The 24,651-nt window shown below is 29.5% G+C and overlaps 1 protein-coding gene across 14 annotated transcripts in view; it reads right to left on the reverse strand.

Annotated features, from left to right (window-relative positions):
- Positions 1-20,193, reverse strand: part of LOC108557468 (fat-like cadherin-related tumor suppressor homolog) — a 232,146-nt gene extending 211,953 nt beyond the window's left edge. For 13 of the 14 annotated variants that reach the window (XM_017913984.1, XM_017913988.1, XM_017913980.1 and 10 more), the window contains exons 1-2: positions 19,861-20,192; positions 3,546-3,583 (exon numbers count right to left, since the gene is read on the reverse strand). The gene's annotated coding sequence lies outside the window, so the exon portion shown is untranslated. Of the gene's footprint in view, positions 1-3,545; positions 3,584-19,860 lie in introns of all 14 variants that reach the window. The other variant, XM_017913987.1, reaches the window with a different exon arrangement.
- Between the last annotated feature and the right edge of the window lie 4,458 nt (positions 20,194-24,651).

Raw genomic sequence — 24,651 nt, forward strand, 5'->3', positions numbered from 1 at the left:
GCAATAAATAATAGCGCGATTAAATATATCAAGCAAGTATATATATATATATATATATATATATACTTTTTTAGTAATTGAATTTCTGGTAAAAAGAGAACTTCTGAATTCTTCAATATGGGAAACATTTATTGTTCAAGTTTTTTTAGAGCGTCGTGTTTGATCAACAACATACATTCTTTCCATCCAGACGACAAACAAACATATACAGCACATATAAAAATGCGAATGAAAACAAAACAAACTGAAAAATCTGTCTGACTAATAAGAAACATAAACACAGGACTAATAAAAACTGTATACTGTATAAATATAATATAAAATTTAGGAATATTAATAAAATGGTATAACTCGCATAGTACGGATAATCAGTTCTCCGTGGCAATCGTAAGCCCGACAACCGAAATTCCGTTTATCGAAATCCCGACAGTGTCTTTTATTATTATTATCGGGATTTTGATTGCCGGGATTATGGTAGTCGGGATTTCGATATAGTCGGGATTATGGTAGTCGAGATTTTGACATAGTCAACCGTCGGGACTGTAATACAGTCGGGATGTCGAACGTCGAGATTTCGATACAGTCGATATTTCGAACGTCGGGATTTCGAACGTCGGGATTTCAATAGACAGTCTTTCGGTTGTCGGGCTTGCTATATAGACCCATCAGTTCTCCGCACTGTTTGAAACCGAGACTGACAAAGATAAATGACAGAGAAAGAAACTTGATTGTATATAGACAAAAAAAACGAAACTTTATGTACAAACAATATTTTTGTGTATTGATTTTTTTCGAGCAAAAATATTTATTTGTTTCGAAATTTTCAAACCGCACTGATCGATTCGCACTATGTGAGGTATTGATTTATTTGAAAATATGTAATTTATTATAAAATAAAGAAAGTAAATATGGGAATTCATATATGAGTTTCTATTATGTAAAGTATTATTAAACCCTATTTGGTCTTATGGCATTTAACGTTTGGAAACTGCGCATCAAACATCGAAACAATTGCAGTTTAAACTCCTGAGAAAGATTGCAGGTGTATCTTTGTAAATTACCAACAAGAAACTGCACGAAAGAACTTTTAGTTTCGAAGAGATAATCGCATGTTTAGGAAACAAAAAAAAGATAGACTCGATTTATCTATAACTTATATTGAAATACCACAAAATTACACAGTTCAATGTTACAATTACTTAACATTATAAGTTGTAAATTTGAATTTTTTTTTAATAAATACGGTAGCTTGAAAATGATCAACTTGGACATGAATTACTGCATTGCTTGAGGTGTGCTAATTAAAAAGGTATTTAACGTGCTTCTAGATATAACAGACGCCTTTCACTTTAATTTTTATTGCTACTAAAAGGAAAAGAAATCAATGTAAAATAAAAGTTTTGTGAATAAACTAAATATATATGAATAAAATTACACTCCTGAAATTGTGTCTTGTAATATAAAGAATACTTTTTTGTATACAAATCAATGCAGTTGAATATTTGAATACTCCTCCACGTATAAAAACAGGTTTCAAACTACTCGTACAAAAGATGCATGGAACGCACTAGAAAATGTGTACTTGTCCCAACAGGTTTTGATTTCCAAAACGAAAAAAAAAACCTGTCCAGATGAAAACAATTCTAATTGATGCATCAGTGATTAACATTCAATTTAATTATTACATGAAAGTCAGATTTATATTTTCAAAAGAAAAATAGATTTGGGGTGAAACACGAACCACAAAAGGGTACCAAAAGCAAATTGAAATTAAAAATAAACCACACGTCGAAACATGTAAATTCGCTTTGAAGTCGATGGTTTCAATGGAATTGCGGCAAGAATCAATATGCTGAAATTGTGTTTCGAGTACGGCATTAAAAAAAAAAACTTCATTTGGTCGGAAACGTTAGTATCACACCAGAGTTATTGATTAATTCGTCTCGTTGAAATAATTTACATTTGGAAATGATACAAAAAGGATAAATAAATAATTGTGATTGTACAAGAAATTATGCAATTTTTTGTTTACATTTTGTGAAGGAAATTGTAAGATGTTTAAGATGAAAGGAAAAGAAGTATTTTGGAACAAGAGGGGAAAGTTTTTGATACAAGGGAAGTTTGTTATTTTACGGTTTTTGAAGGGGGGGAGGTATTACACGTTTTTAATTTATGCAAATTGTTTTTGCAAGGTTTGGGATTTAATATTAATGTTCTGGATAACAAAACGGATTTATGGTATTTATTTTAAGCTAATATTATTAAATTAATTTTGCAGGGTACTTGGAAATCATATTATATAGCTTGTGGTTGTACGTATTATTTTTTCTTTTAATTTACTCTACGTTTGTTAATGGTTCCAAGCTATTATTGATAAGAACGCTTCAATTAGAATACTTGGATCAGTGACCTTTAATCCTATATAACTCAGAATACAGTAATACTTCGCATAGTGCGGGTAAGCACCAATATCCGGGTCTATTTTAATCCGGAATTTGAATCTCATTATATTTTTAGACCAGATTATTGTAAATCCGGACTGTTCGAAGCTGCTAAATTATAATGAAACAACGCACTAATACTACATTGTACAATATGTATCTTTCCCTTCAATTATATTCAAATTGGTACTGTTTGATCACCTATTTATTAACTTTCCACACAATATATTGCTTAACTTTTGTATGTTAACACCAAATTTATGTAAAATTTTTAGTGTAAAATGGACTAGTTAGTAAAAATAAGAGAACTCTTATAAAAGAAACGTCAGAAGAAAATTTGGAATAAACTAAATCGTAACGCTTCTTTTATGATATTCTCAATATATTGGTAAAATGTCACTTAGACAAAAAAAAATACGTGGATTTACACAATAATTAAAAGTTAGTTATTTCGTAGAATATCTTTTATAGTTAAAGTATGAAATTGTTTGCTATTTTATACTTTATCTACTTATTTCATTAGATTCAAATATTCTAACTTTTAATATAATGTTACGAGATGTACTCATTTCAATTATTGTATATAATATTCTAGTTATAATCTTAGATCAGTTTATTATAGTTTATATACGTCATTTTATATAATAACTGGATGAAAGTATAAAATATTATATTTTTTAGTAAATTAATGGGTATTTCATGAAATATCTAACTATTACATTAATAGAAATTATTATAATACAAAATGTTTCATTGCATTGTATTAAAATTAAGATGAATTGGTAAAAGGATTGCAATTAAGCAAGGCCACTTGGGTGTAGGTTTGTTATTGTAAATAGAAAAACGAGGCGATCGGAACGAAACGCCCTAACAAATATTGATCTATAGCAATTGAATTTCCTTTCGTATATTATCAATGCCATATATCCACGAAGCGTTTTTGTTTGTTTTCAACGATGCGAGCATATTTAGTTTACTTATCGCTTCTGGAAAGGGCTGTAACGAAAACACGTATTTCATCGATAAGCAGCGCTTAATCAAACTAAGCTAAGAGTCGATTCTGGTTGACGAGAAGTTAGAAAATACAAATTCGATAGAAATTACCTTTTGAGCAGTTGAGTTGAACGGTGGCCGAGGAAAACCTGAAATTCAAATCAAAATGAACGGAGCGAAATATTAAATTACACATGTTTAGTTCTCTTGAAAATAACTTGAAGCAACGCTTGGATAAACCAGGGAGTATCGGGTTACGGATGACACTGGATATGACACATCAAGTATAAAATCGCGCATAATAAAACAAGCGGATTCGAAGAAATAAAAAAAAGGTCAAATGTTTTGTGGTCAAGATAGAAGTAGATTATTAATAGATGCACCATGTAGTATTTGTAGTAGTATGCAAGGCAATTGCAGTGCAACCAATTCCAGGAATACACCTTTCCTCATGGAGACGCACCTTGTTCTCTAGCCGAGGATCGCGATTTAATTAATGACCGAACCGGCGCGCACGAATTTGGATCGCAATTAAGATTTCATTGTGCAATTAATTTTATTAAGCAATTGCTTAATCCTCGCTGCATTCACGGATCTGCAAACGAAATTTGCGATCGGCGTGTGCATCCATCGACTCTAATCCAATCCCAATTTCCAGCTGTGCTATAATTTGATTATAAATAAATCGCAGCGAGCTTCGCTTCACTTGTGCGTGCATGTTGTTTTGGTTATTGGGAAACCCATTCATGAATAGGTGACGCAACATTGGATTCCCACATATAAAATTACACTTTCTAATAGTCCTAATACATCTATTAGCTGTATGTAGATTGGTATTTTTAATGGTTGTACTAGGGTGTTTTGGATGCGGAGCGGTCTCTTCTGATTCCGATCTGGATGGGAGGTCAAGAAGAAGAGCTTTCCACTGCGGAATGGAAATTATGAAACGAAGAGCCCTGAAATGAGTAGCCGTTGCCTGAGTGAAGCTCTTTCGTTCAACGGAACCGGTTCTTCCTCGTGGAGGACTGCTGCCAGCTGCGCAGCTGTCGTTCAACCTAATGCCCTTGTAAGGTAGAAATTTAAAAAGAAAAAACGCGCCACAGTCAAAACAAAATTTTTAAATTACACGATGCGGGACACCAGGTGATGCACGTATGCCACTGCGAAGAGAAGCACGTATTCATTTTCGGGGTTGATGGTCTTGTTGCCGTAATATGGTCTGCTGATAATCCTTGATTATCGTAATATATTTCCGGGAACGCGTGGAAAATCTGCAGAAACAGCAAACTTGCTGGCGCCGCTCTCCGCAATTATGTCGGGGTTTGCAGATCCGACTACAGCGATATTATAACAAAAAAAAATATATATATATATTATATATTGAGCATGTGCTGCTCGCATTCTCCTCTTGATACCTCATCCAGGATGGAACAAAAACTGTAACTTTTACTACAATGTTTGACTTGCGACCCTATTAAACTTTTTTTTACAGCTTCATACATTTCCATTCACATTTTACATATTTACTTAAGCGATTTTAGCGTTGCGTAAGTGCCCTTTTCACATTTGAATATTTGAACTATCGATCCTAATTATGCTGCCGTTGCATTTTACAAGCTACATTGAGTTTTCGTGTTTCCTCTTGTTTACAGAATCATAATTTTCATCTTCACACACCGTAAAAACACAGTTTTTGTACTATTTATATCACATAACGTCACGTCAATTAGACTTCATTTTAATAATTACATAACATAAATTTAACACATTTACACATTGGGAATCGGCAACGTTTCGTTTTAGTAATGCATTTTACATAAATATTCAAATTTCAATTATTACTTAATATTATACATAGATAAAAAAAAAACGGAATTATAACGTCATGCCATAAACCGACAAAGTTACGTCAAATATTAATCATTCATTCATATATTTACGAAACGTTACGGAACATCTTAGATTATTCAAAAGAATACTTTAACATAACTTAACATGTTGGCTTAATAGTAGTAATAACCGCAATCGCGATATACGTAAAGTCAACGTCATGTCACAAAATCGGCAACGTCACGTCAACTTTAACGTATTAATTAGTTTATGTAAGTTTCATTGTGTTGAACACATTGCATCTGTTGCATTTCCATTAATAATCAAAAAAATAACTTAAAATAGAACAAATCAAAAACAGTTTAGTGTCATTATTTTCTGCATAAGCTTACTATTTTACTTTAAATTTATAAAGTTTGAAACTTTTAAATGCAAACTACTATTTAATTATCATTACAAAATTCTGAGATTTTCTAGAAATAACAAAACAATTATTTACTAATGTTTGAAAATAAACATTTTATCTTTTTTTCAAAATTGAATCGTTGTATAAATATTGTATTTTTTGGTAAGATTCATGTAAAAAAAATTGTTATCACACTTGAAAATAATAGATAACTACTATTGTAGGAAATACGGACGTGACGTTTCCTTACATATTCTAAGCGAACATTGCAATTTGGTAATAAATCTGATGTGACGTTACCGGTACGTGACATACAGTGCGAATTGGTTAACAATTATTATTCGATTTAGCAAATTTCCAAACATGAACCGTAAATAATATAACACTTGATCAATTCCACGAAACAATTGAATCAACTTAACATGCATGAATAGGTCATTTTCATAGTTTGCATGTAAATTTATCTTATACTTATTCAATTATTCAAAACTGATCCTCATTGTAAGTCTATACAATTATGTACGACTTCTCCATATTATTTTTATCAATGCATTGTTGTGACTTGCACTAGAGGCAGATCGTCTAAAAATACAAGGTCAAATAAATCATTATACTTCAATACTCATTTCTGATAGTTAGGCAAATCTTAGTAGAATTAGAAGTTTTCACATCAGCTAAAGTTTATTATTTCTTTCTAATAATCAATACCTTGTTCTGACTTGCACTAAATAAAGGTTGAAAAGCAAGGTCACCTGAAAATAAATGATTGTACTTTTATTCTCAAGGTCGTTCCTGATGGTTAGGCAAATCCTAGTGGTACAAGATATAATCCATAAGAAGATTTCCAATTGGCGCCATCAACTAAAGGTCATAATGCCATATCGAGGTATTTGGTAGTTACAATTTATTTCGCAATGATTGCGTGGATTTTAATGTTGCTTCATAATCTTATACAGAAAGATGGTAATTCAAGGAAATCTTTGTTTATTAACAATTTATTTTAATAGCCTTAGTCATCATTAATCGCTGTATGTGTTTACTTTTAGTTATTTTCACGCAAATTGAGGAAATAATAAAATAAAATAAAAACTATTCTCATCTACACCTGTTCATGTAATTGCGAAATGGTCTTTTATAATCTCCGGTTCAGTTTTAAACGGAAGGTGTGAAATATTGGGTCATAGTCTATTTATTTGAAGTAACAATGAAAGATCGATAGAGAACCTTTGAACTGTAATAAAATAAGCACGTTTGTTTTGATTCGACGAACAAGACTTTTCGATTGGCACTAACATTGAAGTTATATCGTGAACTGCAGAGGTCCTGACCGGTGATTACGAAATGGAGTTCAATGGGTTACAGCTACAAAAGAATGTAGTACTATTCAAGACCCGCGAGATGTAGATTTAATTGTGCGATGCGTTTAGGATGGGATGGACAAAGGGCTTTATGGTTTGAACAAGAGTCCGGTCGATGGCCGCCTACTCGGATAAAACACGATAAGGATAAATCTGCGCGCTTTATTTATTGACCGCGTTTGATGGACGTGGAAAAATAGACTTCAATGATTAGCATTGGCTAATCTCGAAGGCACGCGGAGAGAATGATCCAAGGAGTCGGCTAAAAACGTAATCAATCCATGCAGATGCAAATATGCTAGGCACTCGTTCGTGTGCACCAAACCAACCTATAAATCACTGGAACTATTCTGCGTATCGATTTCGAAACGCACCAGTGATTGATTTAAAACCTCCAACAGTGCAGAGGAATACCATCTCATCCGATGTTAAATTGCGTCTCTCTACTACTCTAGGTTGATTTTCTGGATCTTTTTTTTGTGGAGGTTCGGCTGCGAAACGGGAAATCTAAGTTTAGAGATTGTATCAGAACAGAGTTTATCAGGGGTCACATTTTACTCTCGAACGAGTGTATGTGTGTATACCGAGACTTCTATACAAATACACAGATTATCTCTCATATTTATATTTTCATTTCATGGGAGATAAGAGGTCTACGCTACTTTCGTACCTCAACCTATAAAAGCTATACACAAAATCTTCACTCTCGATCTTCCAACATTAGAAACACAATAGATTTGAATTAAGTCAATTCAATTGTAAATATTATTTTTTAATAATTCCATAAGTTTATTTGAATATATCAAACACGTTTCATAATAAGAATTTTGTAAAATGATGTCAAAATCATAATACATTTTATATTTTCATTTTAAATAAATTAGTAACGTTGGCACAAATAATCATTACGTAAATTCATAAATTTGTCAATATTTTAGAAATTATGGTCATCAACATTGACATTTTTATGAAAATATTACATACTAATATTACATTATTATTAGTAACGATATTTAGAAATATTGACTAAAAAAGCAATAAATCTGTGAATATTTAATATTAAAATTTTATGATTAATTTTAGATTAATAAAAAAAATATAAAATTTAATTTATTAGCTTATTCTAACTCAAAATTGAATTGAGACAAAATTATTATGAACGTACGCTATAGGGGTGGCTTCTCAAATGTAATCAATTCAAACAAAATCTTTCAAGTGATGGAAAATTGTAACACAAATATAAAGTGTATCCGTTTTCAAGAAAGCTATTCTGCATGGCGTACGCCGCTCTTAATTAGCCTCACTTGTTGAGCAATTGCCATCCATTCCATCACGGTTGACTCATTTCATCCACTTAATTCGAAATCTAAGTGCGTTTTATTTTTGTTTATCATTGTTTATAATTAGAAGTATTCCTTACATTGCCTCCATACTGCGTGCAATCAAAATTAGCGCACTTCCTATTCGATTTATCTACACATGGCGTTGCTTATCAGGTGTAGTGTGGACACACCTTTATATCTATTTTTTTATCTACCGATAAACTAACATCAATTCGCGATAAATCAAATTACACATCGCTTTAAATACTGTTTCTTTCATTTTGAAGTAGTATACAAAAAAATAGTTTTATTTTATTATTATTATTACATTGTAGCTATTTTATTTACTTTTACAAATGTTTCAATTTGGTGCATTTACACTGCAATAAACAAATGTAACATATTCGATGTTCACACGAACGTACATTATGTTCACTCAAACGTACAAATGAAGACGCACAATGGTTTTAAAAAAATATTTAAAGCGTATTTCAGTCAGACCTTTATGTTCCTTTATTATTTCTTAATATAAATTACTTTTTTCAATTACAATATGATCTTTAAATTTAAATCAACGCTATAATTAGTTATTCTTTATAGTTATGAATAAATACATAAAGTGAGTTATGTACTTTTACCAATTTCAAACTACTAATTATTTCATTATGGTGAGTCCACACTGTAATAATCAAGTGTAGCGTAGGATAACAACAATTCGCAATTTAGTTCTATTATGTTAATATTAGATTGTGGTATGTGCAACAGTTGTTAGTTATAATAATAAGAGAAACTTTTGCTAAATTTTACTTACTTGGTCTTTACTTATTCAATTACAAACTACTAATTGTTATCGAACTGTTTGCTGGCGTCTTTCTTTGCTGTTCCGACGACGAACGTTTTGTGTGGATATTAATTTAAAGTTTGGTGAGAGTATGCGGCAAATACGTAGCTGAACAAGTACCGAAGTTGTCTTGTTTTCATGGCTATGCAAAGTAACATCCTGTACTCGTCTCGTATAATACTACCTTTCGAGCTAGCTATGCTATAGATGCATGGTTATAAGGAACCAGTTTATCGTCGACGACGCTCGAACTTCTCAAGATTAAAATGTGAAAATACTGTACTACTTCCACACGTATGTGTGTATACTTTTTCAAATATATCCATATTTTGGTCAATATAACAAAAATAGTGTATCAAATCGTATTTTATTTATGACGTGACATATTTTATTATATTAAAGTTTGACTGTCATTTACATTATGTTAAGTTAGTAATACCAGTATTTTCTTCTGTCTAATTAATAAAAAAAACTGACTAAAAACAATGAAAAATAATGATCCAAGAAATATTAGAAAATATCACATAATTTATTAAAAAAAAATATTTTTTCTTTTATTATGATTATTTTATTTAGTTATTGTGAATAGTTCAATACATTTTATTTGATTTCTCTTATAAAGGGTGTCCCAGAATTAATGCAAGATTTGAATTGGCCGCCATTTGTGCAGTAAAGTGTTGGCAACCCCAAAAAAAAACAATTTTACACTTTACTACACTAATGGCGGCAAATTCAAATCTTTCGTTAATTTTGGGACACCCTTTACAAGTAATTCAATTACTAAAAGCAATTTGATTAAATTACATTAATGATTAAAAATAAATTTGAATTTACCGCGTAAAAGTACATGAATTAAAAATTTCTTACTGTTATTCGATTCGATCAGTGGCATTAAAAATATATTGATTTTGTCTAATTTCCTTCAGAAAATTTAATAATATTAAATAATCATCTATAATAAAAATTATTCTTGTTGAAAAAAAAAAAAACATTAAATATTGTGAAATTTTCAAGGATTTATTATATAATGACTAAACATTCAAATCGATTTGTTTTCTAATAGAAATATAAATAAGCCTCAGGTTGAAAACTTCTAAATTTGGTAAACCAATTGAATTACGAATATTTTATATAAAAATTCAATTCCTTTCAAAATGTAATTTAAAAATGTATTAACAATTATTATAAATACATAAAAACTCTAGATTGGCCCGAAGCTAGTCGAAGCTTAAGACAATCAAGTCATAATTCTGCACCGAAATAAATAAGCTGAACCTTCATTGTTTACACCTGACAAGACAAAGAAAAATAACAAACAGAAAAGATACAAAACAAAAATAAAATACAGCGAAACAATGAAATAAAAGAGCCCCGGGTCTTTTCAACATGATTTCGTTAGCGCCCGACGATCGTGTTTATTTATAGCGACATTGTTTTTAAAGTGCCCCAACGTTAATAATTAAAATTGATTAAAATCCCGGTAATAAATTTATTATTGCCGATTCTATATTTGCCAAATAAATCATGCAGTTCGTTTTTTTTCCTATAATCTCGACAGTGACAGATTATTTATTGCGATTTGAAACTATAATGCCAGAACCGATCCCGCATCCGAAATGATTGTTTAAAATTAGGATATGAAATTTAATCTATGGTTTATATAACAAAAACTGCATTTGAACAAGGATGTTGCGTAATGCTTACGGATGTTTTGAACGGTAGTGTTTTTTTTTTTAAGTCTAGACTATTTCCATGTGAACTTCATGCATTGAAATTTCGCTCCTATAAATATAATAGCATGTTTACTCAAGGATAGTAGTTTGACTTGTACTGGATTGCAAATAAACGATTGTCGCATCGCGTTTAAAGTTCGTACACCTGTTCTTTGTATGTATACTTAAGCAAGTGCAAGCTTCAAGTATGCACTTGCATATGTTAGTTACCGAATGTATAAGATACATATTTTTAGATTTTGTTTAAACGCTTTGATGCAAGTTAAAAAAACCACTCAACAAGATGGTCAACAACCTCTGAAAAGTGCAGTGCATCATCAGAGGCAGTAGATACACACACGCATTTCAATTTAATTTGCATGATAATCTCCAACTAAGCATTAACCTAGAGATAAATAATAAAGTAGGTATAAGTATAAATATAAATTTTAAAAAACAAGATTGAAGAAGTCATAACGACTGAGAATCTTTACCAAGTTTCAAAGCTCGAGTTAACCAGAACTATGTAAACGGCAAATGAGTCATTCCGATGCAGATGGTTCCCTTACGTATTTTTATTTGAAAACAGACCTCGATTACGTAAAACAGCGTGTTTACTTAATTCTATAACGAAATGTAAATAGAGTTCAAAAGGATAGTTTCGTTTTACCTTCCGACCAATTCGGAATGTGTTTACGGACATGCAAAGAACTAGTGAGAAAAAGAAAATGGACCGATTCGAAAGTGGACTTAATTAAACCTATTGACATTATCTCAATTAAAATGGAAACAGTAATTAACGGCCTTTATCCCTGGAACTCTCCAGTTTTCATAGAAATCCGATTCGGTTACGTAAGATTGATGATTTATGGAGGCAAATGCAGAAGCAGGAAGGAGTCGCGCCTCTTCATTTTGTTTTCTTCATCTTCTACTCTCCATTGAATCCGTATTGGAAATGAGTAATTAATTCCACTCACGAAACTTAATTATTGTAATGCAATGCATGAAGCGTGTTTCTGTAACCCATAACATGCATTGATTATTTTTTATGAAACGCGGAGATAATTTCATATTTATATTGGAATTTATTTTATTAAATGCTCAATTAACATACAAAATGCATACAACATTTGTTGGAAATTGAGGAAATATACATTATTCGGTTATGTATTCTTATAGTTTTTCGTACAAAAGTTCAATACGATGTTCATATGACCGTGCTTTATGTTCGCTAGAACGTACATTTGCTGTCGGATATATTAAAATTTATTTTTCGGTTAGATGTTGATGTTTCTAAATTTCTGTTACATCGTGATATAAATTACTTTTTTTCCTTATTGCTTGTTTTAAGAAAATAGAAAAAAGTTTAATCTAAGTTAAACACAAGTGAAATACATAATATGATCGCCCAATTCGATCAGAAATACATAAATACAAATTATTGTATTATCGAAAGTTACGTTAAATGAACTCTGACCTTTTATGATTTTTTTATGAATCGCTCAATTAACGTACAAAATGCCTAAAAAAAATGCAAATGCAAGATTAGCAAATGTACTTTGTTCGTATAAAAGTTGAATGTTCACTCGAACGTACATTTGCTAATATAAATATTTAAATTTAATTTCAGTTATATCTCGATGTTTCTTAATTTGTTTGAGGAAAATAGAAAACTTAAACAGAAGTTAAATATAAAAAAATCCATCAGAAATCCGTAAATATTAATGTACGTATTATCGACCATTACATTAAGCAAACTCTTGACTGTAATTGGTTATTCTGTATGGCTATGAAAATGAATACGCATAGAGTGGGCATTATGGAAATGAATGTAGAGAGATGTAGCAAACAACAATGGGACTACATTATAATGAAAAATGTGTGTATCGATGAATGGTGGGGACCTGGGACATATAAATACGACAACAACAATGCGATTTTTGTGGTCGAGATGATCTTTAATAAATGAGAAAGCTTTCAAATTACTTACTTTTCGGCCGTCATTATGTTATGATGGTCTCTTCTCGAGTGTCCAATTTATAACATAATGTGGATCGTAAAAAAATCGTCGAAACTTTCCTTTCCATGCACATGTCTTGCGCCTTCTTCGAAATAAAAAAAAACAGAAAGGAAAAGAAACAAACCTGAGGGACGAGATGAATCATTCAAGCCATTACCACGAAATCGACTCGCCGTGAATAGCACAGGAAGTAGTCGTAAAATTTCGTTGGCTGGTGAAAAAACGAACGTTACAAATATTTAGACAAATTGTGTCTTGTATGTTTCCATAACGTCAGGTATAACGTACACCATTTACAATTTAGCTTAAATCACTTTCAAGTAAATACATTCATTTACTGCTTCAAATTATTCTAAGTTTCGTCGAGTATCGTTACCATATGTTACATCATATACATTTAATACTTCCGAAACTATCGAAGACCATTCGAATCATCTAATAAAGTGCATGTAACAAATATATTTTAATTAGTTATGTAATTCATTAAATATCAATCAAATTAAAACAGTTTTACTTCAAGTTACGTCACGTAAAAGTACTTTATTACATCATGCCTTTGTCTTACTTTATCTTTACTTTTCTCTTAATTTCCTCTAATTTAATATAGACTAGATTCTAATCTTGAAATCAAGTTTATGTAACAAAAAAATAATATTGTAAGTTTATGTTAAGACCATTTTTTTAGAACAATTTGAGTTCAAAACTAAATAAATTCAAAGTACAAGCTTAAAAGATATTGTCCACTTAGGAAGAAAAAATAATTTGAAAAATACATATCCACTGGGTAACTTGAATAAATATATTATAAATTTATTTAATAAAAATAGGAACATATTGAAATGTTTTCTTTAGATAGAAACACATTTTATATTTACAGCGGAATCGTACAAATTAACATAGACCTTGGGTATTCGAGTTTGAGCTGTGGATTCACTTCAATTAATCTGGAAAAAAACATTGGATTTATTTTTTCTTATGATTCATTTTTGTTTCTCTTCAATGTCATTGCCGCAAACCATCTGTAATTTCTTTAGAAAAACACATAAATATCAATATTTACAAAATAAACTTGTACTTTAAACAGTTTTGCACATGTTTCTTCCAGTTTGAAATCGAATGTGTAATTATAAATAATGTAGATTATGGATCGGCAATTTGCGGCTCCGGAGCCGTATACGTCTCTTTCTTAATTGAACAATCTATTGGTTCTATCATTAAGTGCGGCTCCCTAACATATATAATCCTCTTCATCAGGGATCGGCAATTTGCGGCTCCGGAGCGGTATGCGGTTCAATCTATTGATTCTATTAGTTAACTTATCATTAAGTGCGGCTCCCTAACAGATATAATCCTTTTCACTACAAAACCTACCCCTAATGATAATAGAAATATTTACTTACAAATATTAATAACAATGTTTACGATTTAAAGATGAAATAATTGTAACATAAAATAAATGTTTATAAAAATACACAATTTTGTTGATTTTTCCATTTGCTTCAGTTATAACAATACGAGCTTTGGATTGAACGAAATACAAAATGTATAGATTTCATCAAATGGAAACACGTCGTTATTCATAGAATATAATAAAAAAACAACATTACAAATATACAAACTAAAAAGCAAACCGATACATGACATGGCATAACTGTATCCAATCAATGAATAAAAAACAACGTACAAAAAAAAACAATAAAATTAAAACCGTGCAATAGTCATTGAGTATGCTTCAATATTGGAAGTCGTAAAACAGTTTGCTTAAACAAAAAACATAACATGACACAGCATGTATTAAAAAAGTAAAACAAAACAAAAAATTTTTTAAAATAATTTCTAATTAGTGCTAGAGTATCATTTTCTAAATTAGGCTAAAGTATAATTATTCATGTTTAAATTCGTTATCTGTCTCTCTTTCGCATTTTTTCTTTGCTGCGTTTTCTTCCTTTGAGCCCTTTCAATTACATTTTTGCTCGGGCTAATTAAAATACTGCTATATTGTATTAAAAATAACACGAAGTTACGGAAAATTTGTATGTGTATATATATAATGCAACCGATTTTCCTTCCTCTCAACCTTTCCATTGTGTTGTTTTCGTTCGTGAACTGCAGGCCACAACCAAATTGAAAAGCAGCAGGGCGCTAATAATATTATTAATCGATGCTCGGACCATTCTTCAATCATAACACGTTCACTGTGCAATTGCAAAACAACAGTTGCAACAACAACATCAATGTTATTTATTTACAAGGTTTCCACGATAAAGGAATTAAAATTACATTTATTACAAAGATTTAGAGAGATTACAGTCCATTAAAATTTAAGTTTTCATATGAGAAATAGCACAATTATTAAATTTTGTAACAAAGTCAGTTTTTATTTTTATTTATATAAAACGTACTTATTTAGTATAAATAATAATAACTGGTTGGAAATACTATTTTATAAACCTTGTGTTTTATTATTATAGAATGTTTTATGGCCAATGGCACCATTATGAGTATAAGCTAATAATTCAATACAAGTATTAAATTAATAATGAGGGCATAAATGTGACTTTTTGAACCAGTTTACAATAGATTGATTGATTAGCTATAGATGATATTGAAATGACCACTTCAATATATTTCACTATACAAACTATAATTTTAGTACCCATTAAATTAAAAATGTGACTTTTTCAATCAATTTACAACATTTTTTTCATTTCTAATATATTCACTAATTATTTAATATAATGCATGTAATTAACAAAAAATAATGGATTTATTATAGTATATGAACATACATATTTATTTTTTGTGAAAAGAATAAAAAAAACAATATTTATCATTGAAATATACAATTACTAAATAAATATTGAAAATTAACAAAAAAGACTTAAAAATATATTTCATTGTCACAATATAATCAATGTTTTATACAAATGTTAATGAGAAACTTAATTACTTAGATAATTAAAATATGTTTATTACCTGCAACTGTTGTAAATTATTTTTTTAATGTATTATTGTTTTTTTTTTTATTATATTGATTGGAAATACAGGTATTCTCCGACTTACGAATCCCGGACTTACAAACAAAATTCTAAATGCTCCAACTTGTTACAAGGAAATATATAGTGATATAAAAAATTAAGTGTCCAAACAAAAATTGATAATTTCTTTAATAAAATATAATATTTTTGGAAGATTTACTTTGTGTTTTGTTGCATCTGTTTCTTTAGTAGTTTTTTATTAAATAATTGTGTTGTCTACATTGAATAGCATTTGTAAGTAAATTTATACAGTCAGTAATACGAAATTTAAAATATATAAAAGTAAAAACCATGATAAAGTGTGGTAAGATAAGTATATTTTGATTTTTTTTAAATTACCCCTTACGAACAAATTCGACTTACAAACAACCCTTTGGAACGGAACTAGTTCGTAACATGTATTGTATTCAAGTTATTATAAAGAAAATTTAGGATGAATGAAACAAATAATTTTCTTGAAGAAAATTACAAATTAAAAAGGTTCTTAAAGTAATTGCTAGTTTCAGAAAGATTAATATAGAGTTTAAAGATAAAAATCATGAAATGGTCTATGTTGCAAATAAAGTAACAAAAACTATATAAGATTATTTTCTTCATTTCAGTGAAGTTTCGTATAAAATAAATAAAGTTATTAAAGTTTATGATACATAAACTTCATCTGCTCATTTTTAGAAGGAAACACGTAAATTTTTAATTAAAAGTAAGATGAGAAATAAAATTACTAAATAAACTTATTATATCAATTTACATTTAATAATATTTTAATTTATTTATATATAAATTGTTTTCTTCATTAAAATTAATTGTACATTCCAACAAAAGTATTAAGTTTCATCATAAATAAGTCTATAAAATAGTAAAAAAAAAATTAGTAATATTATTAATGCAGAAATACCCCAAATAGTGTGAATGTGTTTCAAACCGCACTAAAAGAGGCCTTTAAACCCAATAAAATTAAAAGAGACGTGTATAAAAAAAGTTTTGTGGCTTAATTGTTTAGAATTTTCTGAATTAAAATTTAGTTTGAAAATTCAATCAAACCCTAAATCAGCACTGATCGAAGGCGCACTATTTGAGCTATTTTTAATTTTTTTTTAAATAAATAAAAGTATGTAATAAAATTATTTATATTTTTATTGTCATAACAAAATAAATTAAGTTGATAAACTATTTACAGTATATAGTTTTTTAGAAAATAATCCCCGGATAACAAGGAATTACTGTCATTCGCTATTAGTATTAAAATATGACTAATAATCCAAAGTAAATCAAATGAATATAAACGATAAAATGATGCAAATAAACCGAGCATTTCCATTGTTTTTTAAAATAATAATAAAAATAGTGTTATAAATAGTGTTATAAATAATTGAAATATTAATTTGTATTCATAAAAATCAAGTAAATATGCATATATAAAATTGTTTATTGTTGAATATAAAAATCCAGGGTATACAAATAAGACTATTACAGATTTATTAATGGTTTTTATTAAATATTTGAGATGGAAAATCTTTTTTTAAACATATTTTACACCTTTTTACGTAGAGAAATGAGCTTAAATTTGAGTGTGTTCAAATGTTTATTTACCATATTTTTCAGACACATTTTATTACATTTGTATCACGTAATCCAATTTTTCGATTTTTTTAAATTTTATTTTTTTAACAAATTATATAATGTTGAATGTAGATCAAATAAATTGTAAATACAAGAAAACAATGTTTATAAAAATAGTTAGTGTAACAAAAAAAAATTGACATAATAATGAAATTTTCGAAGCCGGAGTTCTGCTCTAATGAATAATAAAAAGGCCTTGGACGTATGCGAGCAGCGAGCACGAAACAAAACGTAGAGCAGCAGTTAATACATTCCGTAATTTTAGTTAATAAACATTCGTCCTATGAATTATTAATTCCTGCCCTAAAAATATTGCGCTCGGTTTATAAATACATACGCCGAACAGTGTATTAAGATTTCACAACAGTGCATTCTGATTACGCAACAGAATTCGGAAGAAGGGAATAGCGAGACGAGGGAGAGAAGAAGAAAAAAAGCATCCGCATAACATATAGATTTTTATACTGTCGACCGTTCGGAGGGATGAATGCACGTATTGGAAGTTTCATAAGAAGCGATCGGAAATTTCGTAAGGAGCTTTTTTTCTTCTTCTTAGTCCTACGAGAGGAGAAAAAAAAAGATGCCGAGTTACCCACAGAAACGCAAATATGAGGCGCTTTGATGTCTTTGAGGGATTTCCTTTCAGTTTTTCCCCCTTTCGTTTTTTTTTTCTTCTTCGGGTCGCAACTTTAATCCCGTAACTAATTATTCTTCGAATGCTTTGTTTGCGTTTCGCCATTTGCTTAACGCATTTAAAGCGTTGATGGAAAATGGAAGTTGTAACGCGTGAAACTATTGTTTGTAGTTTTTTTGTTGTTGTTTTGATGCGTTCGTTAAACGTGACTCATTGCACTCATACTATTTGCATGCATAGTTCAAACTAATTCAATTACTTATTAATGTTGACAACAGCAGCGTTTTTCAACCTTTTTGTAGTTTGTATTTGAACTTTGACCTAATTGTTAACAGTCTTTCACTAATTTCTCGCTTTGACAAAGCTGTCCCATTTTACGCGACCCATAAATTGAGAAACTCTGGACAGCTTTTTTTTCTTCAAATTTTCACATTTTTTGCCGTAACTTTATATAATTTGTTAAATAACAATTTAAGAATTCTAAATAAATATGTAATAATTTATGATATGGATAATTGTAATTATTAATATTTACAAATGACTATAGAACATAGGGTTTTCCAACCTTAAATATTTCTTTTTTCGATTTGAATCTTCAGTAAATTAATTCGTGAATTGTAATTAGTGAAATTTACTACGAAGTTGCAAAGTTTATTTACTTAAACATAATATCGTATTAACTTAATGACTAATTAAATAAGGATTATTTACATTTAATTTATGTTATTTTATGTTTACTTATTTTATATGTAAATGTGTACCAAATCTGTAAAACGTATGACAAAAACAATACATTTTTAACAGAATTCCTCATCATTAGTTTAATCAATTTTATCAAACCTCATAATAACAATTTACAATAAAATCGATTTATACCTTTAAATAATTTAACTTTTATTACAATAAAAGTCATAGAAAAAAACAAAAGTTTAACACAAATAAAAAAAATAAATTCAAATCATTAATAAATATAGCAAAAGGTCAAAAACAGCTAAATTTTATATCGATTTAACTTTTGATTTAATTGACACACAATAAATTAGAATTAATCCAATCTTTATCTTTCTTGAAAAAGTTGAATGTTTTCAACAAATAAGTTTTTAATTTGAAAAAATACTACAATTCAAATTTGAAAATCACTTTATTATTATTAATAAATATACATAGAAACAACATTTTCCAGTGGCTTTCAAGAATAATTGGATTTTTCAAATCTAGGCGGTTTTGAGTATACAAAGACTACAATAATCCGTTATTCTGTAAAATAAATATTTCATAATATAATTGCAGTAAAAAAATAATCCAATTACTAATTTTATTCTTATATATTTATATAACTATAACTATTGAATAATGATAGTATTTGACCTATTTATTTCACGCTTTGTAAAATAACTAGATTTTGCATGAAATATGAACTTTAACTGTAAAATATATAAAAAGTAATCCAGTTTGAAAATGTATTATTACAAAGTTTATTTTTTATGTATCGTTTGGAGAAAAGGCGCGTGCTTGTTTCAGATGGGTTGGATGTCGAGGTTGCTTATTTGCATCAGAATATGAAACACATGGAGAGTGCGGAGGATGCAAAGGAAAAGCGGTTGTCGCGAAGCGTGGGCAACACGCCCAGAGGAAGAAGACCTACCTAGAGCCAGCAAAAGTTGCTTCCGAAGTTTCCCCAAAGTGCACGTATCCAAAAAAAAGTATTTATATATACATATATAAAATAATTGGTAGAAATGAAAACGAAAAAAAAAACAATCACTGATGAAGAGTGGAAACACTATTCGCGTGTACAGTTTGATAGACGAGCGGGATAATAACTGGGGGGAAACACACAGAACGAAAAGGAAACGAAATGTTTATGGTAATCCTTTCTCGGACGATGCGTTCCGACGCGGTATGCGCAAGACCGTTTTGTTCACTTGCTACCCTCCTGATCGTCCGCACGACGCGGATCCTCTCACCAAACTAAAACTGGTTGTACAACTCAAGTTCCGCCGGAGTTTGGCCTGGCCTGGCCGTCTGATTCTGCGGGAACGCTGATGCCCGACGTTCGACGAACCGCACCAGGTAAATATACTACTACCTGCGACGTGAATTACACTCGCATTCTCTCTCTTTCTTCGTCTCCACAAAGTCATTTCTACCATAAGAACAAAGGCCTAAAACTTATTACCTTACCTTCTTAAAGGAACGAAAAATATATGTGTATCTGCGCGCGTAGCATATACATTTATAACGGTCGGTTGCCGAATTTAGACCACATAAATATTTATTATATAGGGAATATTTATAAAATAAGTAGAGAAAAAATATAATTAACACATTCAATATGATGACAACATTCGTCATCGGTCCAATAAAAGCAACTAGTTACCTTACTCTTAATTTTTTCTTATTTATAGCAACTATCTTACTAAAATTACCTTACGTTATTTAATTACTATAGGTTAGCTTAAAGACTGAGTTCTATATACATTTATCAAATGCCTATTCTTTTAAGTTATATTGGAAAATAATGATAGTTTCAGAACTTTTCTTGAATTCGATTTTCAATTTGTTCAAATATTAAACGGTTCGACGTAAAATCATAACGTTCAACGTCTTCAACGATATGAATTACACTCGTAATAAGTCATATCTCCCATATACATTTTTAGTGAATAGTTGCTGATTTTGGACCACCTAAAAAAGAGGAGAAAAGTAAAAGGAACAAAAAGGAGTTAATAATTAGTTCCTTTAACTTTGATGAAATTTACTTTTCGAATGATAAAATTGGGATGTGTAAATAAAATATACGTCAACTGGTTTTCCAGGATTAATTACAAGATTAATTTTAGTTTTCTTAAGTGCAATTTCAGTAAAAATACTTTTTCACTTCAGATAACTGATTAGTGCACAAAATCAGGAAAATTTTATAAATAATAGAAAATATTTAACTAGACTGACTATTTTGTTTGATAAATATATTATTTTCAATAAATTAAAGGTTTTTCATAGCATAAACATAATAATAATTGTTCGTCTTCCGAAGTTTGAACATGAATCTTTCGACAAACTTCTCCAGGCGAATTACGTTCTCATTCTTTTTCTTCTTTAGTCTTCACAAAAGAATTTCAACTATAAGATCAAAGACCTACAACTTATCATCTTCTCTTCATAAACAAAAAAAATGCGTTTGCATGTATAGCATATACGTATATATAAAAGTATGAGTATTCACTGGAGAATGGAACCACAAACATTCCTGTTGGCAGAAATGTTATTCCAAACCCAATTTCTGGTTGCTAACCGAAAAAAAGAAAGAAGGGAAGAGAAAAAAAAGAAGAACGAAGAGAGAAATGAGTAAAGCGAAGATGTAACACAGTGGAAAAAGGTAATCGTGAATCATACAATTCAATTAACAATAAATCTTTGCCGGGTTCCCCCCATGCACCACCCTTACACCATTCATAAACTACGCGTTTCCTTTTATTGCTTGTAGCAACGGATCGTGTTTGCATACATTTCGCCAGGTGCGAATTGTCATACTAAAAAAATGCTTGTAACTATCACTTCTGACACTTCCGGTTTTTTTTTTTTGATAATAGAAAACTTTAGTGAAATTATTTTTTTTTTGTTGGTTTTGATCAAAAACTCAATTTGACAAAGGATTTAAGAAAACGCTTTTATCCATTATCAAACTATTTTACAAAAAATTATTCTTGGATTTAGACAAATAATATTTCTTAATTATTGTAAAGTTCAAAAATGGATTTAAAAACGTTCAATATTTATGGTAAATAATTCTTCGTACTTTATAAATTATTAGGTTTGTTTCAATTTTGATTAATTTTATTAAACATATCAATTGTAAATTTTGAATGATTTTGAAATCGAAATTAGTAAATTGATCAATTGTAATTATTATATAATACAATAGTTCACATAGTCCGGGTAATCCGGACTAATTGAGGACTTTAAATACGCATAAAAATATACCGTACTAAAAGGGACTTTATTGTATTAGGGAAAAAAAGCAGATAGAGTTTATATAGAAATATATTTATTTGTACCATTTTTTCGTAAAGTTACATATACAGTGGAAACCCCAAAATGTCCATATTTTTACTAGTATAGTGAAACATATTCAAAAATATACATAATATGTGTAAACAAGTTTTAAAAATGATGTAGAAGGCGCGCAATCCGGGACTTCTCTTTTCATCGTCACTCGTTATGCGAAACGTCGCTCGTTAAGCAAGTCATTTTTCTATCAATTCATTTTGCTCGTTAAGCGCAATGCTCTTTATGCGAGGTTCCACTGTATTAACTTACATGATACAGTTAATTTTGTTTAGTATTTTCAGATGACTGAAGATGAATCAGTATAGTTGTGAATAACAAAATAAGTAGAAAGAGACACGTAAGCTAATATGAATTGGGCTTTTAAGAATGTCGGGTTTTGGTTCCACACAAGATTCATGAGGCTATTTATATAATTATATATTATTTTAAATTTTAATATATTCCTTATATTACTCATATATAAAACTTAATGATGATAAATCGTTCATTGAAAAACTAAAGTAAATGCATAAAATAAGTGAAAGAAGAAACATTTGTGTAATATTATATAAATACGTTATTACAAGTAGGACGGCTGATTAAGAAAACACTTTGCGAGATTAATTATTAGAACGAAAGTAAAAGACGGGAAAAAGATGCAAATTTGTAATGGAGAAGTAGGAAGAAACGCCTTGCAAATGGAATATTTAACGAAGATAATAATATTTTGTTTTGTTAATGCGAATTTCACCAGTTTTATTAAGGAATGACGAAATTCAAAGAATCTATTTGACTTTAGTGGAATTTAAAGGCTATTTGATAATTTTGGGTTGACGTGATACTAATATATGTTGCATTATTCTCACAAAAAATAACAATTTGGGTTAGAAATATTGAAACATCTGGTCTTTATACTTAAATCAGAACCCACTCACGTATTAATACGGAATGTACAATGACCTTACACGTTTATTGTAAATATTAAGTAAATACGTGTCAAGATTTTCAATTATTTGAATTATTTATTACCTAAAATATAAAATTTTCAGTTTAGTATACAAATACCGAAAAAAATGTATGCTCATATTTCAACTCATAATATATTCTGAAATTGGGCAGTAGATTTACGTGTTTTCCATTAATAATTTTTAATTTTGTAATTATTTATTTAATTTTCGGAAATAAATGTTACTATTTTTTTTATTTCATTAATCGGTATAATTATACTGATAATTTTCGTTAGAATTTTCCATACTTTCAACATTTTTTTTTTGACTAAATTGATTCTACTTGAGATATTTAGAACAAAATTTTAATTTATTTTTTAATAAAAACAAAGGAAAACGGATTTGCGCTTCTATTAAGAAAGAAATAAAAACTAAAAAACACAATTAGATGAAACTCTCTTAACAAGTTTTCAAAAAGATTTCAGCACTTCCAGTCACATCTGGCAAAACTATGTCGGATACAACAGCATCCGCGCAAAAGCAAATCATTTATTGAATGAAAAAATGTACTTACGGTTTAATTAAGGTTTGGACACAAATTAAAAAATAACATAATTTGGATAGATAAGACTATTTTTTCAGCATTATTTTCAGTTGGAAATTATTTTTTATACGTATTTTTTAATATATATGATAAATATATAAGGATATTCTGTATCAATTACAAAATAAAAATAGGTTTATTAATAACTGTAGGGCAGAAAAACATATGGTCAATTGCCCTTTGAAGCAGTTGACTTTTTGATGTATGATATTTATATTATTGTATTGAGTTTTTTTAATTTTGTAATTTTACTGTTTCAATAAATATTAATAACTAAATTGTATGTAGATAAGATTATATACATTTTAAATAATTTATTACGCAAAACAGAATTGAAGGAAGTGTTAAAAGTACGTTCGGGGATTACCCATAGCTCTGGTCCATAAATAAATGCGAGAGAGATACATCCACGGCGGGATGTTTTAATGCGATTACGTAAGAAGTTTATCTGCGCCATAGGAAAAACTAAGTTTCGGTCGGCGCGAAAAGGGGATGGTGGCAAAAGCGTGTTAAGTACGGATTATCTCTGAATACGAGCCGAGCTTGATGACAACACTAAATCATATTTGTCAATGACACAGCTAATCATTTCGCAAGCGAGCCAATTAGATGACTTACGAGTGTTCACTAATTGGGTTACACTTCAATGCTTTCCAATGCTAAAAATAGTTTCCTAACATCAGACTCATTAAAATATAGGTAAATATATGACTTATTAAGAAATTCATTTTATAGATACTATTTGCAATATATATTTTTCAATAAAAATATTATAGGTAAATTAGTGTTAGGCTTTCGACTAACACTGTTTCATGACTACACAATAAACCGAAGT

The sequence above is a fragment of the Nicrophorus vespilloides genome, unplaced genomic scaffold (assembly GCF_001412225.1).
Source record: "Nicrophorus vespilloides isolate i.1.1-1 unplaced genomic scaffold, Nicve_v1.0, whole genome shotgun sequence".
In the NCBI taxonomy this organism is placed as follows: domain Eukaryota; kingdom Metazoa; phylum Arthropoda; class Insecta; order Coleoptera; family Silphidae; genus Nicrophorus; species Nicrophorus vespilloides.